Source organism: Castor canadensis, chromosome 13 (genome assembly GCF_047511655.1).
Source record: "Castor canadensis chromosome 13, mCasCan1.hap1v2, whole genome shotgun sequence".
Lineage (NCBI taxonomy): Eukaryota > Metazoa > Chordata > Mammalia > Rodentia > Castoridae > Castor > Castor canadensis.
The window spans coordinates 2,547,010-2,561,868 of record NC_133398.1 but is presented as its reverse complement, the minus strand read 5'-3'; the positions used below and the strand labels follow the sequence as shown (position 1 = coordinate 2,561,868).

Genomic DNA, 14,859 nt, shown 5'->3' with positions numbered 1-14,859 from the left:
CTCATGATCCCGAGGACCAGTCAGAGGGCTCAAAGCAGGGAACGACCTGTTCCAGTCCCACCCAGCCCCCACCCTGTGGGGCTGAGGGCTCCTCCAGGAAGCTTTGGAGGAAACGAAATCCAGTCCTATTTTTAAATCACACAAGAGCCTTTCCCTGCTCTGCGCTCTCTGAGCAGAGATCCATCTGCATCTGAGCTGCTCTTGTTCCCTCTCACCCCATGAGATTCTGTGTTCACCCTGCAGTGTTTCTGCGACTGAGAAGAGCTTTGATTCTCTGCTGAATCTAGGCTGTGGGCTGCAGGCTCCAGAACGGGACCATTTCTTCTGGGAGGAACAAGAGGAAAATCATTCCAGCAACTGGAGGTAATTATGTCACCACGCAGTGATGGAACGCGAATTATATGATAATTAATCCCCAGGACAGCCGGGAGATTTTTCATCCTCAGAGCTCTCCTCGGCTCTTCATTAATCATCTCTCAGCCCGGGGAGAGAAGGGCTGGGAAACTGAGTCAGCGTGCCTCCCCCTGCCACTGCCCTCAGACACAGGGTGGACCCAGCCCTGGTCTGTTGGCTCCAAATGCTGTGACTTTCTGTCTGGACATGTCACCCTGGTGGCATCTGCCTGCCTCCCAGCCTTGCCTGGGCACATGTGCAGGAATCAATGAAAGTGTTATTTTAAATAAAAAGAAAGCCACACAGCTCTGCCTGGTGTGGGCTGTCATCGCCTGCCATTTTCCTCTGCCTTTGTTCTCCCTGCCTCGGTACCTGGGCACCTGCCGCCGCTCACAGCCTCCCGCCGACAGTCTTACCATTTTCTCAGCGAGCAGTTTAAAGGAAAGCGCTGTTTTGTTCTCAGATGCCTTCCTTTGCAATTGGGACACACTGCTATAAATACAGCACATCCTGCTTTGCATTCAAATTGTTGTGAAGTTTAAGGCTGTAAATAATATGTTCTCGGTGCTCAAGACAGAATTATTATTATTTTTCCCCAGCTCTTGGATCCAGTGATAAATTAAACATTTCTTTTGCTCTACCACCTTCTCTGCATAATCTTCCAATAACAGGGAGAGTCCCCCCCACACACAGGGGAAACTGAGGCTGAGACATGTCTGGAAAGAGCCTGTCCCCTCCCCTCACACTATGACCACAGTCAGCTCTGGGTCCTGCAGCATCACTTGGCCCTGGGACACTGGGTTTCCTCTCTGGAGGTGCTGGGCTGTGGAGGTAGAAGCAGCCGGTGGTCCTGGGTCTCCCTGGCAGAAACAGGTGTCTGGCTTGGAGCACTTTGGATAGGTAGATCCGCCAGCTGGAGTGGGCTTGCTGCGTGCCTTTGTGCAACTTCCCTGATCCATGTCAATTCCCTCAAATATAAATGACATGAGAACGAATGGCCCTCCTTAAGTGTGGGGTGGATTAAGTGAGGCCTCTGATTCACTTGCCAGGAAGCAGCTGTAGCAAGGAACACTTGCCTACCCAGCACCTGCAGACTGCCCATCAAGACCAGGGCAGATACAGGCAGATGGTGGGGACTCCAGCCCCGCACTGAGCCCGCGGGTGTTTTTCTCATGTGATGAGACTGTGTGTCATCAGGAAGCTGGGCCCACAGAGTGGCGGGCACTGCCTCAATGGCACCAGTGTTGTGTTCACACCCACCCCTGGCCTTCACCTGGCCTTGCTCGTGTAGGTGAGAGCTCACCTGCTCTCTCCTCCCCAGATAGCCAGAGGGAATGAGAACCATATTCTGATTCTAACTGGGCCCATCCAAACAGGACAAGTGGGGCTGGTGAGGACACTGTAGCTTCTGAGGCCCAGGCGGGAGACAAAAGCCAGTGCTCATCTCAGCGGGTCCAGGTGGGCTCCAGAGGCCTTGGGAAGTTTGTCCCCATGCATCTATCTCAGCCTTGTGCTGAGCTCATTGTCTCATTTGGGGGATGATGGGTCCCCAGTCTCCAATCCTGGGGTGCAAGGAGCATAGGTGATGAATGCACTAACACTTAGCTCAGTTTAGCTGGTGCAACCTGCCAGTCCCTTATACAGATGAGGAAACAGGCCCAGAGACAAGCAGAAGTTAAATGGTGTGAGTGGAGGCCCCAGATCCACCTGGCTGGGGGTGAGCTTGGCCTGTTGTACACACTGCCTCTGAACTCCCCTGAAGGGGAGCAGACCTTCCTCTACCTGTGCCTGGCTCCAGACACAGGGTCTCCCCCTACCTATGCCTAGCCTCTCCCAGCAGCCCCTCCCTGTCCAGTGCTGGCCTCCAAACTCTCTGGAGGGACACAGAGCCTGCCTAAGCAATGGTAGCCCAGTGGGAGGCTGGAACCTTTCTATTCAGATGTTGGTGAGGAAGAAAGAGTGAGTGAGGACTTCAGAGGAAGAAGAAACCCAGGAAGTGGGTCAAGAAAACCTCTCGGTATCCCTCATACACCAGTCATCATAGACTCCTGACCCCACCCTTGCCTTGTGAAATCTGATCCTGGACCTCAAAGGACATGGCCACTCTCATTGCACAAATGGGGAAACTGAGGGAAGGGATGAGAACAGGTTGGACCCCGGCAACTTGACTGGATGCAGGAGTGGTAGGTGGAGTCTCCGTCCCCTTCTTCCAGGACATCCTCTTTCCTGGGAAGGGCTACCCAGAGGCAGAGGGCAGAGGATGGAGGGCAGGGAAGCTCACTCCTCACCTCTGCCCACATAGAGGTGCAGACCAGTGGCTTCACCCATCCCAATGAAAAGATACTCTAACATGGCTCTTGTACTCAGCCAGGGTTGGTCCAGAGACTGAGGTCACAGGCAGCCTCAAATGCATATGAGCTGTGGCCTGGGGTAGATGCACTCACAGAAGCAGACACACACACACACACAGACACCGCGCAGAAACCACACAGGGACATATTTGCACAGGCACACAGGCACAGGCTTTCAGCACACACAGTCCAGGCACGGACGCATACACACTCACAATCTCTAGCATGTTTGCTCACTGATGCTCACATCTCCCACGCACTTCTTCTTCGCTTTCTCCCCTGGGTCCTGGCAGGGTTTCCCCTCAAGCCCCAGGGGACCAGACAGGCCCTCCCCACAGAGAGATGCCATGCGTGGCCCAACAGCAGCAGGTGAGGAGGCAGAGCCAAGCTCAGGGCCCACTCACCTCTATCCAAGGATTGCGTGTCCTTCTCCCACTCAGCAGAGGCTGCTCTGGCCATCTGTCTAGAGGACACTGGAGATGGACAGGCTGTCCCACTCGACCACAGTAACAACTGCCCACGTTTGCTGGGCAACTGCCGCTTCTAAACTCTCTTCTCCTTCCCGTGAGCCAAGGGGAAGCAGGCTGCAGCCCCCATGGGCAGAGGAGGAGGAAGAGGAAGGGGGAAGATTGCTCTGAAAACAGCTGGCCCCCTGGGAGCACAGTCCCTGCCCCACTGGGCCTCAGGACCCCAGCAGATTTCTGACATTCAGATACAGAGCCCCACTGGAAATCCACCAACCTGGAGTCTCTGGAGACCATGCTAGCAGAGTGGAGCAGGGTGGGGTTGGGGTTGGTTCCCTTTGAAAGTGCTAGAGCCTCTCCATGTTCCCAAGGACCACCTTGCCAAACTGCCCAGCCAGGGCTGCCAATACAGTCACCTGCAGGAGACTCTGCTTTTTCAGGTGGTTCATGGCTTCCCTGAGTTGTAGTGACACTAAGGCCAGGTCCAAAGAACCATTGGCTTAGAAGATTCAAAGTTGAATAACTGCCACTTCCCTGCCAAGGCATGGCTGAAGCCAGTCCACCTTCAGCTGTATGTGGGCCTCTGGCCCTAAAGCAGTGCCCTCTGATATCCCTTCTGCAGTGCTCTCAGCTAGTTGGTGTTCTTCATTTGCAGAGGGGCCCCAAGGCATTGTGAAGGCTCCAGAAAGCCGGCAACAGGGCGACAGTTTGCTTTAGGTCACATGGCTGCCCACTTCTGCACCTCCTGGAAGTACTGTCCAGGAAAGCATGTGGGAGAGCCCATCTCAACTCTAGGTGCTCAGCCTGACTTCCTGTCCTCTACCATCAACTCTGGGTGTACCCAGCTTTGGCCCTAGCAGGGCAGTGATAGGGACAGGGGACTCTCAGCCCAGCTCCCCAGGGTGCAGACAGGCCTCTCGGGCCCTCTCTTTGGAACAGCACCCTCTGGGTGCCCTCTCACCCTAGTCTCCTCGGGCTTGATGTGCGTAGTTGGTCCCTTTTGAGTTGGTTATTTTTGAGCTAAGGTCTCGTTTTCTGCACAGGCTGGCCTGGACTATGATTTTCCTATTTATGCTTCCCCGAGTAGCTGGAGATGACAGGCTCATGGCACTGTCATTCTCAGCCACTGAGATGGAGTTACTGCAAACATTGCCCAGGCTAGCCTTGACCTATGATCCTCCCTATCTCTACCTCCCAAGCAGCTAGGATTACAGGCCTGAGCCATAATTCCCAGTCTAAGAAACACATTTTTATAGCTACAAGTTGCCTGACCTGGGGCAACTTTTGTGACCTGTGTACCATGCTTCGCCTGGGCATTGAGATAAATTCTGGGATGTGTGCAGAACCTAGTGTCGGGTGAGCCCAGGACAGGGGAGCTCTGAGGAATGAGGCCTTGGTCACCATGAGCTGATTGGACTGCTCTGAATATGAAGGCCCTATAGCTCGCTATGGGGCATTTGGAGACATGCACAACATTTAAAGGGGAGCAGAGGTGGGCATTTCAGACGCTTCCTTCCAGCTAACCTACTCTGCACATCTGAGCAACGTCAGATTCTGTCTGACATCTCCAACATTCGCTCATGGAGCTTCCACAGGGACCCATGTCTCTTCTCTCCTGGAGTCATGCTGACCATGACTGTGATTCCTCCCGTCTATTGGGGGGCTTTGGGGGAACTCCTCCACAGCTCAGTGGCACCTGCAGAGTACCCTTATCCTTGAGGCCTCGGGTCCTCCTTGCCCCAGGCCAACTGTTCTGCCCATTGCAAAGGCGGGAAAGCGAGCTCCCTCTGAGCACTTTGTCAGACCACATCCTGCCTGCAGAGCTGGGGCCAAGCCTAGCTGTCTGGTTCTGGAAGTTGGGCTCCAACCCCCAGGCTGCCCTGCTCCCTTCTTGCCCTGGGGGCCAAGAGCATGGCCAGGATGTCCTGACTGTTAGGCAATACCTGTAGGGAAGCTCAGTGTGCCCAAACCCAGGGCTCAGCACTGACAGAGACAGAGGCCAGTGTCCAGCTCTGGCAGGGGCTCGTGGGGAATGGCGGCCATGCAGGGGCGTCTGCCTGGCCCCTGTGGGGTTGAGTCACATGAAAATCTGCAGGTCTTGCCTTCAATGAAGAACCATGCCTTCCAAGCACGTCTGCTTGTAAGTAGAGGAAGCAAACGCCATGATGAAGGCGTAAGGCCTTCTGGGATCTTGGACTGCAGGACTCTGTCCTGCCTTGACGATCTGAAGAACCGCGAGTGAGGGACCTCAGCGCACCTGTCTGTGTGCATCCCGTCACCCCAGCATCTACCCAGCAGAGCTTGGAGGAGTCGGGGAGTGTGAGAAAGGGGACGGAGGCCCACTTTCCAGCATGAGATTCGATCCATCAGAACCCATGTGTCCTCCCTGAAGGCTAAGAGTGACCGAGGGAGAGAAAGCCTGTCTGGAGGACCACAGCAGTGCAGCGCTCCCAAGACCGCTGGCAGTGCTGCGAGCTTCCTGTTGGCCTTGTCCTCGCCCTGGGGGAAATCTGCTGCCATTTCGGCCCTGAGACCTGCACCGGAGGCCAACAGGAGCACCTGTCACTTGTGGGTACACAGAATAGCGACCACCTGCTCAGCGCGTGACTGGGTGTGTGCTCCACAGCCGGGGACCAGGGACAGAGAATTTGCAGAGCTGCGCAGCCATCGGCACAATTCAACCCCCAACTGTGATCACAATCGTGCCTTGGCCCACCCCTTGTCTCGAGTCCTGCACTAGACAATCTGTCACCTGCCTGGCTCTGAATTTGCCTGCTCCGTCCAGACGGTTCCTACAGAAGGGATCATCCAGCGCGTGGTCTTCGTGACCGGCCTCTGCACCTGGCATGTTCTCATCCATGTTGTGATAATATTCCACTCCTTCTGTTGCCTCCGTTCCCGGTCCTTTGTGCCAATTCTACCCTCTGGCTCCATGACTAATGCCCCGAACACTCACGTACAGGTTTTTATGGGAACGTGTTTTCCATCTCGGGTACACGCCCAGCAGCGTGACCGCGGGGTCACCCCCCAATGAGCTGCCAGGCAGTTTCCAACATGGCTGCACTGTCCCACAAGACCGTCAAGCCTTCTGATGGGCGTCCTAGTGAGTGAGGAGAGGCTTTGGGTGGTGACCTGGACTTGCCTTGCCAATGACTAAGGCCATCAAATGAATATTCTTTCTTTGGTCATTTGTATGTCTTCTTTGAAGAAATGTCTATCCAAATATTTAGCTTTTTTTTTTTTTTTAAATTGGGTCTGTCTATTAATCGGTCTGTTAATTATTGAGTAAAGGAGCTCTTTATGTATTCTAGAAACAAATCCCTTATCAGACACACGGTCTGCAACCATTTTCTCCCCTTCTCTTGGTGTCTTTTCACTGTCTTGTTTCTTTAAGCACAGAAGTTTTTAATTTGAATGAACACTAATTTATCTTGCTCTTTTTTTCGGTTGCTTGTGCTTTTGATGTCACATCAAAGCAACCATTGCCTAACCCAAGGTCACAAAGATCTATGCCTGTGTTTTCCTAAGAATTTTGTAGTTTTAGCTCTTATACTAGGTTTTGATCCATTTATAATTAATTTTTATACATGGATAATTTTTATATATATATATGTGAATATCCAATTGTCCCAGCACCATTTGTTGAAGGACTGTTTTCCCTTTTGGTCATCTTGGCGCCCTTGTTGAAGATCAATGGACTATATTGTGAGGGTTTTTTTTTTTTGTTGGGTTAGTGACTTTTGCATCACTGTCACCAAAGTACCTGAGAGAAAGCATAAAGGAGAAAGGATTTATTTTTCTCAGTGTTTCGGTCCATGGTCTCCAACTATGTACTTGGGCAGAACATCATGACTGCGAGCATGTGACAGAAGCTGTTCCTCGCTTCTTGGGAGACAGCAAGCAGAGAGCAAGCGGCAAGCAGGAATGGGCCATGGACAGAATACCCTCAAGTGTCCTCTCCCAGTGACCTAAAGTTTCCAGCACCTCCCCCAAAATAGTCCCACCGTCTGGGAACCAAAAATTCAGTGCATGAGCCTGTGGGGGGCATCTCATTTTCAAACCATAACATTTGTGTGCGCTGATCCATATGTCTGTCCATATGCCCGTACACACTGTCTTTATTGTGGCTTGATAGTAGGTTTTGAAATCAGGCAGAGAGAGTCCTTTGACTTTGTTCTTTTCCAGGAATGGATGGGCTATTCTGGATCCCTTGAGTTTTCATATGAATTTTAGGATCAGTGTATCTATTTGCACAATCCCTACTTTGACAGAGATTTTATTGAACCTGCAGGTAAATTGAGGAAGTACTCCATCTTAACAGTCAGAAGTCGTTCCCTCAGGAATATGGGGTGCCTTTCTGCTTATCTTTAATTTCTGTCAATAATATGTTGTAGTTTTCAATGGATGAGTCTTGTACATCTTTTGCTCAACATATCTCCAGGCACTTTGTCCCTTTTTTGGGGTGTGTGGGATGGAGAGAGCTGTACTGGGGTTTGTGCTCAGGGCCTTGTGCTTGCTAGGCAGACACTCCTCCACTTGAGCCATTCTCCCGGCACTTCTTGCGTTGGTTATTTTTGAGAAAGGGTCTCATTTATGCCTGGGCCATGAGCCCCCTCTTTATGCTTCCCTGTGTAGCTGGGGTGACAGGCAAATGTAACTACAGCCCACCATTGGTTGAGATGAGGTCTATGGACTTTTTGGCCAGGCTGGCCTTGAACCAAGATCCTCTCAATCTCCTTCTCCCAAGTAGCTAGGATTACAGGTTTGAGCCACCTTGCTGGGCTATTTTATTCCTTTTAATGCTACTATAAGTGGAATTCTTTTCTTAACTTCACTTTTTGATTGTTAAATACAAATGCATGGAAATACTTTTTGAGACAAAAATTTCACTACATAGCCCGGGTTGACCTCACACCTGGGATCTTTCTACCTCAGTCTTCTGAGGACTGGGATTACAGAGGTGTGCCCACATGCTGGGTTGAGATCTAAAGGGTTTCGTGTATTGGTCTTGTGTCCTGCCATGTTACTGAACTATTTATTCTGAGAGCTTTTTAGTGGAGACCATGCCACCTGTAAAGTGAGATAGTTTTTCTTTCTCTTTCCTGTCTTTTCTTGTCTGGTTGCTCTGGCTTATCCTGCACTACAATTGTGACTAGAAATTGTGATACAGGATCTCCCGTCTCCATCCTGATCATAGATGGAAAATTTCCAGTCTTCCTGCATGAAATGTGATTATTTTTCAATAGTGCCCACACAGTTTTTCTTTGCTGTCTTGGCAAACCTTTGAATGACAAATAACTCCTAGAATCCTGTACTCTTTTCCTCTCTGCTTCCTTCAGGTCCACGCCCCCCCCAATCCCCAACTTTGCTCTCTCAGGATTTTGAACACCCACCAGCTGCTTTCTGCACCACTCTCAATCCATTACCTGAATTTGGAATCTCAGGACCAAACCTGGGTGCTTTATGCTTAAGTTTCCAAGGTAGACTAATAGATCTCCAGCAGCAGGGTGAGACCTTGAAGCTGTTACAGAGCAATATGCAAATGCAAGAAAACGCAGCCGGATGTCACCTCCTTTTGGACTTGTAGCTGTCAGAAATCCCTTAGGAATGCATGGTTGGGTGGATGGATGGTGGGGATAAAGATAGCTTGCCTGATTTAACAACCATCAAGCATCAGGGGAGAAGTGAAGTCTGTGAGCAGCACGGACTCTAGCAGCTTTTATTAAAATTCTTGCAAAGTTCATTTATTCGATGAATATTTACTGAGCTCCTATTTATGCACCTGGTCCTGGGGGAAAGACTGAAGGGGGAAGCGGAAGCCCCGCCTCAGGCACCTCAGCCTAGCGGGCTCTGAGAGCCGCAGTGGGCTGCGTGGTGGGGGCCTGGGTCTGAGGCACCCCGCCTCTGTACTAGCGTCTGGCCAGCCCACGGCAAACCTGTCCATGTCGAGTGAAGGTGGACAGAGAACTTGCATTGCAGAGAGCTGCCATGTGCCCATGGCCTAATGAGTCCCGGAGTCTGAACCCAGGGCCTGTGCTTGAGAATGGAGAAAAGTAAATCCGCACCCTCCCTCTCCCTCTTCCATGTAGCCCTGGCCCTGGGGCTAGGGCAAGATCTTCATAGGGCCAAAAAATGGACACCAGAGCTTGACGACAGTCAGCTTCAAAGTCTAGCTCCTGTCACCTGGGAGAGACGGTGTCAGACAAAGGTGATAATTAGCACACAGATACAAACTTTCTCTGTCAAGTTGGTCTTTAAACAAGGCCCTGGATTCCTGCCACCCCGTTAATTAGAGGGATTTCACGTGGAGTGTCTACAATGGAGATGCACACATTCTGATAAATTATGAATGAACTTGACTCTGGGCACAGCAACGAGAGAGGCCCACGTGGGAGGCTCCACTGACAGCGGGTCCAGCAAAATGGTTCCTACTCACTCCCAGGGGGCTCTCTGGTCTGTGCCAGGGATGCAGTGTCACCCTGATCCGATGCCTCCTCACTGTCTTTTGGGCAGCCCAGATTGGCCAGGATGGGCACCGCCCACTCCATGGGTACCATGGGGAAAAGCCTAGGGCTAAGATGACATGGGCTCCCTGCCTGGCTGACCCAGAGCTCCGGAGTCCTGCACCATTCAGAAGGTGGAATAACATTTTCTGAGGCCCTTTCTCCTCTTAAAGTTTCAAAGAATCAGCAAGGAAGACAAGAGTCTCTAAGTCTCCTCCCCAGCAGCCATTTTCCTGGTATAGGTTAAAAACTGAAAACAGGCCGCCTTAAGCCTTTCCGTCTTTGTGTGAGTGTGGTGTGTCTGTGTGTGCATGTGTGTGTGTCAGCGTGTACGTCAGTCTGTGCGATGTGTGCTCCAGTCACTGAACCTGCCCCTCAGGGCACCAGGCCCTCTGAGTACACGGACAATCTCCGTGAAGGTCACAGGTGTCTGTGTGCTCCTTCACTGGGAAGCCTGGCCAGCCTCAGACCTGGCCCCTCTCCTGGTGAGGCTGCACAGCACAGGCTGAGAGGGTCCAGCTTCTACACCTGGGGCTGTGGTTGGGAACAAGAGCTGCAGGTCGAGGTGGGTGTATGGGGTTAACCCTGGAAATTGCCAGGACCAGTGGCCCTACAAGACAGTCTCACTGCCACTGCTTTCCATCTTAGTGTGTCTGTGTGAGCATCCCGAGAAGACGGCAGGTGCGTCAGGGCCTGGCTGACCGGGCTTCTTGTCCCTGTGTGGGGCTTCAGTATGGAGCACAGCCCCAGCCTTGGGCTGCCAGGGTGGCTGGGACTGGCTGGCAGGGGTCTGAGCCACATCTATCACCGTCATTCCAGGATCCTCTCGGCTTCCATCCAGCTGCAGTGTGGGGTGAGGCATTCCCAACACCAGTGCAGCACTGTTGCCCTCTTTGGCTACCAAAGCAGCAGCAGAGGTCCATTCAGGCCCTGGCCCATTCAGCTATTCATGGAGAAGACGCCGGTGGGGTGCTTCCAGAGCACTGGCTGTGCATGAGCCATGCAGCCCTGCTGGGAGAAGCCACACAACACAGAGACAAGGACAGTCACCCTGGACCTGAGCTGCTTTGGGGGCAGATCATGACAAAGGCTCTGGGTAAAATAAAGAGGAAGACCCTCCTCAGGGGCCTCTTTGGAAAGTGTCAGTCAGGGGCTCTGAGGAGGGGACCTAGGATGATGCCTGATGGACAAACATCCCAGCCTGTCGAAAGGAACTAGCTAGGGCCAGAGGCAGAGGCACTTGTGCTCTGCGTGGAAATGGGGCTGAGAGAGAAAAAGTGACAGAGATAACGAGGGGGTGCTGGGGCCCAAAGCTGGCAGCCTCTCTTGCTTTCAGCCAGGGCAACCCATGAGGGAGGGTCTTAAACTTTACCATTCACATGGCTGCATGGAGGTATTCATCCCCAGTCCTAGAAAGCATGGAGCCTCCACACCAGCGGGGAGACAGAGAAGTGGGTATGACTCTAAAGCAGATGGCTACAGGGCCACTGCTAGGGACAAATGGGCAAAGACTGGGTAAAGGACTTCGGAGATGGAGCACGTCCCCCTCCCAGCTGGGCCTGGGCTGGGCTCTCTAGGCAAAGTGATGCCCTTGGGCAGCGATGTGAAACACATTGAGGGAAAAGACGCTGGCCTTCAGGCTCAGAGAGCCCTGCTTCTGCCTGTGCCCTGGGGGAGTGTGGGTGGAAACAGCTCTTCTGCTTCGAGACTGAGAACAGGCAAGAGGGCAGGAAGGACTGTGACCACAAAGCCACCACCTCCCACTCCAGGCCAGCCCTGCTCTTTAGGATGTCAGAGGGGACTTGTCAGTAAGGCCCATGCAGCTGGGAGAACTAGTAATTCTAAGCCAGAGGGCGGGGATCTTTTTAGTAATTAGGCCCTTTCTATTAGGGAAGGGCCAGATGACCTTTCTCCCTTGTGGCACTGTGACAGCCCGGCTGGCTTGTAGGTGCACCGAGGTCTTTTGTCAACATGGTTTGGATGTGTCCAGTGAGGGACTGGACCAGCCCTGTTGCTCCCCTTGAGACCCTTCCTTGGGGGGCTCTGTACACCCCTGCTTCCTCCTCTCCCTAGTCGAGCCCCAACCTGTTAAGGCCCTGGAAGCTGCACGCCTGGCAGCCTGCCTAGCCCAAGCCCATGGCCAATGCATTGTCATCGGAGAGCCTTTCCAAAGGACAGTCCCTGTCAGATTCCAGGGAGGCGAGTGGGTTGCCCTGCATCTCAGCCAGGCACCCTGGCCTGTCTCTTCCTGTCTAAGCATTACCCTGCACTGTAAAGTCATAAAACTTTCTGGCTGGTCTGCCTTTGGAACTAATTCTCCTGACCTCCTGATTTCCTAAGAAGACAGGAGAGGCCAGCAGCAGCTGTGACTAGGATCCAAGACTCCTCATTGTCAGTCTGGAGCTTAAAATAGGGTGGTGGTAGCTGCCACCACATTCTGGCAAAGCAGCCAAACGAGTTTCCTGAGCGGTCATTTTTTGTGGCTTTGTTCAAAGTTTTCATTGTGCTGGTGCCGAATTGAATCGGGCATGTCTGATGGCCTGGGCACAACTCACTTTTCTGCCACTGTGCCTGACTTCTCTGCCCTGTGACCAGCTCTCAGCCACTGTCAGGGTACAGCTTGTGGGACCTTCCTGCGGTGGCCCAGCCTCCACCTTCCACCTTTTGCCCCACGGCACCTGTAGGGGACCCCAGGCAGTACAGCCTGCACTGGGCTTTCCTTCCCAGCCAGCTGCAAGCACCCAAGGAGGGCTCTTGATTTGGGTCTGTGGCCTCTGCCCCTCCCGAGTGCTTAGCACAGAGGAGCCCATGAACTCTCATCTACCTCACAGGGCCCTGCAGCCATTGGCCTGCACCTCACAGGACACGGACATCTGTGATGTTTGTAGCCACACCCTCAGACAGGAGGTGTTGGAGTTGTTTGAAGCCATTGTCACATCTGGAACCCTTTGGGGACCCCAGTGCATCTGTCCCCCATGCAGCCCACAGGGCAGGTGGCCCTGAGCTCTGCCCACCAGGAGCAGCGGTCTTAGCAATCTGCATGCCTGTCTGCACGCAAGACCTCACAGGATTGATCCATAGTGCAGAGAACCATGACAGCTTTGCTTCCTGCCTCTCGTCTATGCTGTTCATCCCAGTGTAGAGCCCTTCCCAGGAGGCAGTCAGGCTGGCCCGCGGGAGGAGGAAGACGGGGAGGGATCCCCCAACCCCTGCTCCATCCTGCAGACTTCAAATAATCAGCTCTCCCGTCTAACACCATGAACTTTAATTAGGCTTTTTAAAAGCCACAAAACCAAACGCCCACCCTTAAAGAAGCTCTCTGAGGATTCTCAGAACATAAAGGTGGCTGATGTCACTTGGAGCATAAAGGTGACTGACAAGCATGTGCTGATCTGAAATGCCAGGAAGCAAGGGTCTTCCACATACGTGCACACCTGTGCAAGGAGCTCTAAAAGTCCTCTGTGTCCAAGCTAGGTGGCTGTTGCCACCTGCTCTGAGGCTAACCCCCCTCCCAACACACACACACACACACACACACACACACACACACACACTGGTTCTAAAGGACAGTGAGTTTGAAGCCAGAGGCTGTTGGGGCCGAGCTCAGCACAGCTCTTCAAATTTCTCAATCTCTGGAAATGTGTTTCACTCTCTGGGAAATGGGTCCAACCTCAAGGACTCTTCCTTCTGCCCCATGAGCTCATCCAGCGAAACAAACTAGAAGTGGACGGTAATGATAATGTGTTGGCCACATGTCAGCTGGACACCGTGCTGGTCCCTTTCTGCATCTGAGAGGCACACCGTCTCGGATGGGGAAACTGAGGCCCACAGGGGTTAAGCAACTTGCTTGATCATCTGGGGAAGTGGCTGGACCCGGATCCAGCCCACAGCCTCCCTGACTCCCAAGTGTGACGATCTCGTTCCAGCAAACACAAGGTGGCTTGACTGCTCATGTGTAGAAGGACCTCGGTCCGTGCTGTGTTCACACATGTCACACACATATGCACACGTGCACACCTCTGGCACTTTTCTTCCCTGGAACTCGTCATGGTGCGTGATTTCCCTCCACATTGCCCAAAATAAAACGGGGAACTTTTTCTGCGCAGTTTTCCTGCTGGAGAGGACTTATTCCAAATGAGGAATAATTGGCCTTCCTGGGCTTGGTACTCGCCATGAAATAAAATATTCTGGCATGTCTTCTGTGGAAAGAAAATGACAAAAATGGGATTCAGAGCAGCTAATGAGGGCAAAGCAGAGGGGTTTTAGAAACAAAATAGTAGGAGGACCCTGGAGCACCAGAGGCGGGGGCACTGGGGAGGGGCTGCCACAGGTGTGGGTCACCCATCAGCAGTGACCTCCTGGGGTCCTCAGAGTCCCCTGGCTCTGCCCATTCCAGGGCACTGCGCAGAACCCAGCCACAGACGGACACAACCCACAAAGTCCTCCGCACCTGGCTGCTCAGGCTGGTGACTTAAACAATAGACATTTATTAGCTCTCAGTTCTGAGGCTGGAAGTTCACCATCAAGGTGCAGGCCGGGCTGTGTTTCCTGAGGCCTCCTCTCTCCTTGTCTTGCAGATGCCATCTCTTACCTGTGTCCTCACTTGGTCTCCCCTCAGCCTATCTGATACAACTGCCGGCTCTGTGTAAGACCACCAGCCTTTTGTGGTGGGTTGGGGTGTGTACGGGTCTGCCTAATGATATCATTTTAACTTGGGGACCTCCATAAGGACTCTATGTCCAAACAGTCACCTTCTAAGTTACTAGGGGTTAGGACTCCAACATGTGAATTTGGGGGACACGACTCCACTCATAGGCTTACCTCAGCCAGGCATTGGCTCGTTCCCTGCTGAGTGTGTTCACACACCCACACCCATGTCACTAGCACCTGCTGTGTGCTGACCTGGGCAAGACAGAGGTCTCCCTCCAGGAGTCCAACATCCAGCCGGGAGGAAGACAGGCCAAAGGGGACCGAGGACAGAGTGAGGGTGGAGTGGCTGGGCCACAGCCTGGGTCAGCATTAGCCCTGCCCAAGAGCAAGGCGGCCCCCAGAGTGTCCACTCCTCCACAAGGGTAGCTCTTTGGATATTCATTAAAAAAAAAAAAAAAAGAGTCCCCAGTGGAAGATTGGAAGATTGCTAAGCAGAGT

General features: G+C 52.8%; 1 pseudogene; it reads right to left on the bottom strand.

Annotated features, from left to right (window-relative positions):
• The window catches only part of LOC109683346 (ficolin-2-like), a 28,657-nt pseudogene extending 18,901 nt beyond the window's left edge, over positions 1–9,756 (bottom strand).
• Between the last annotated feature and the right edge of the window lie 5,103 nt (positions 9,757–14,859).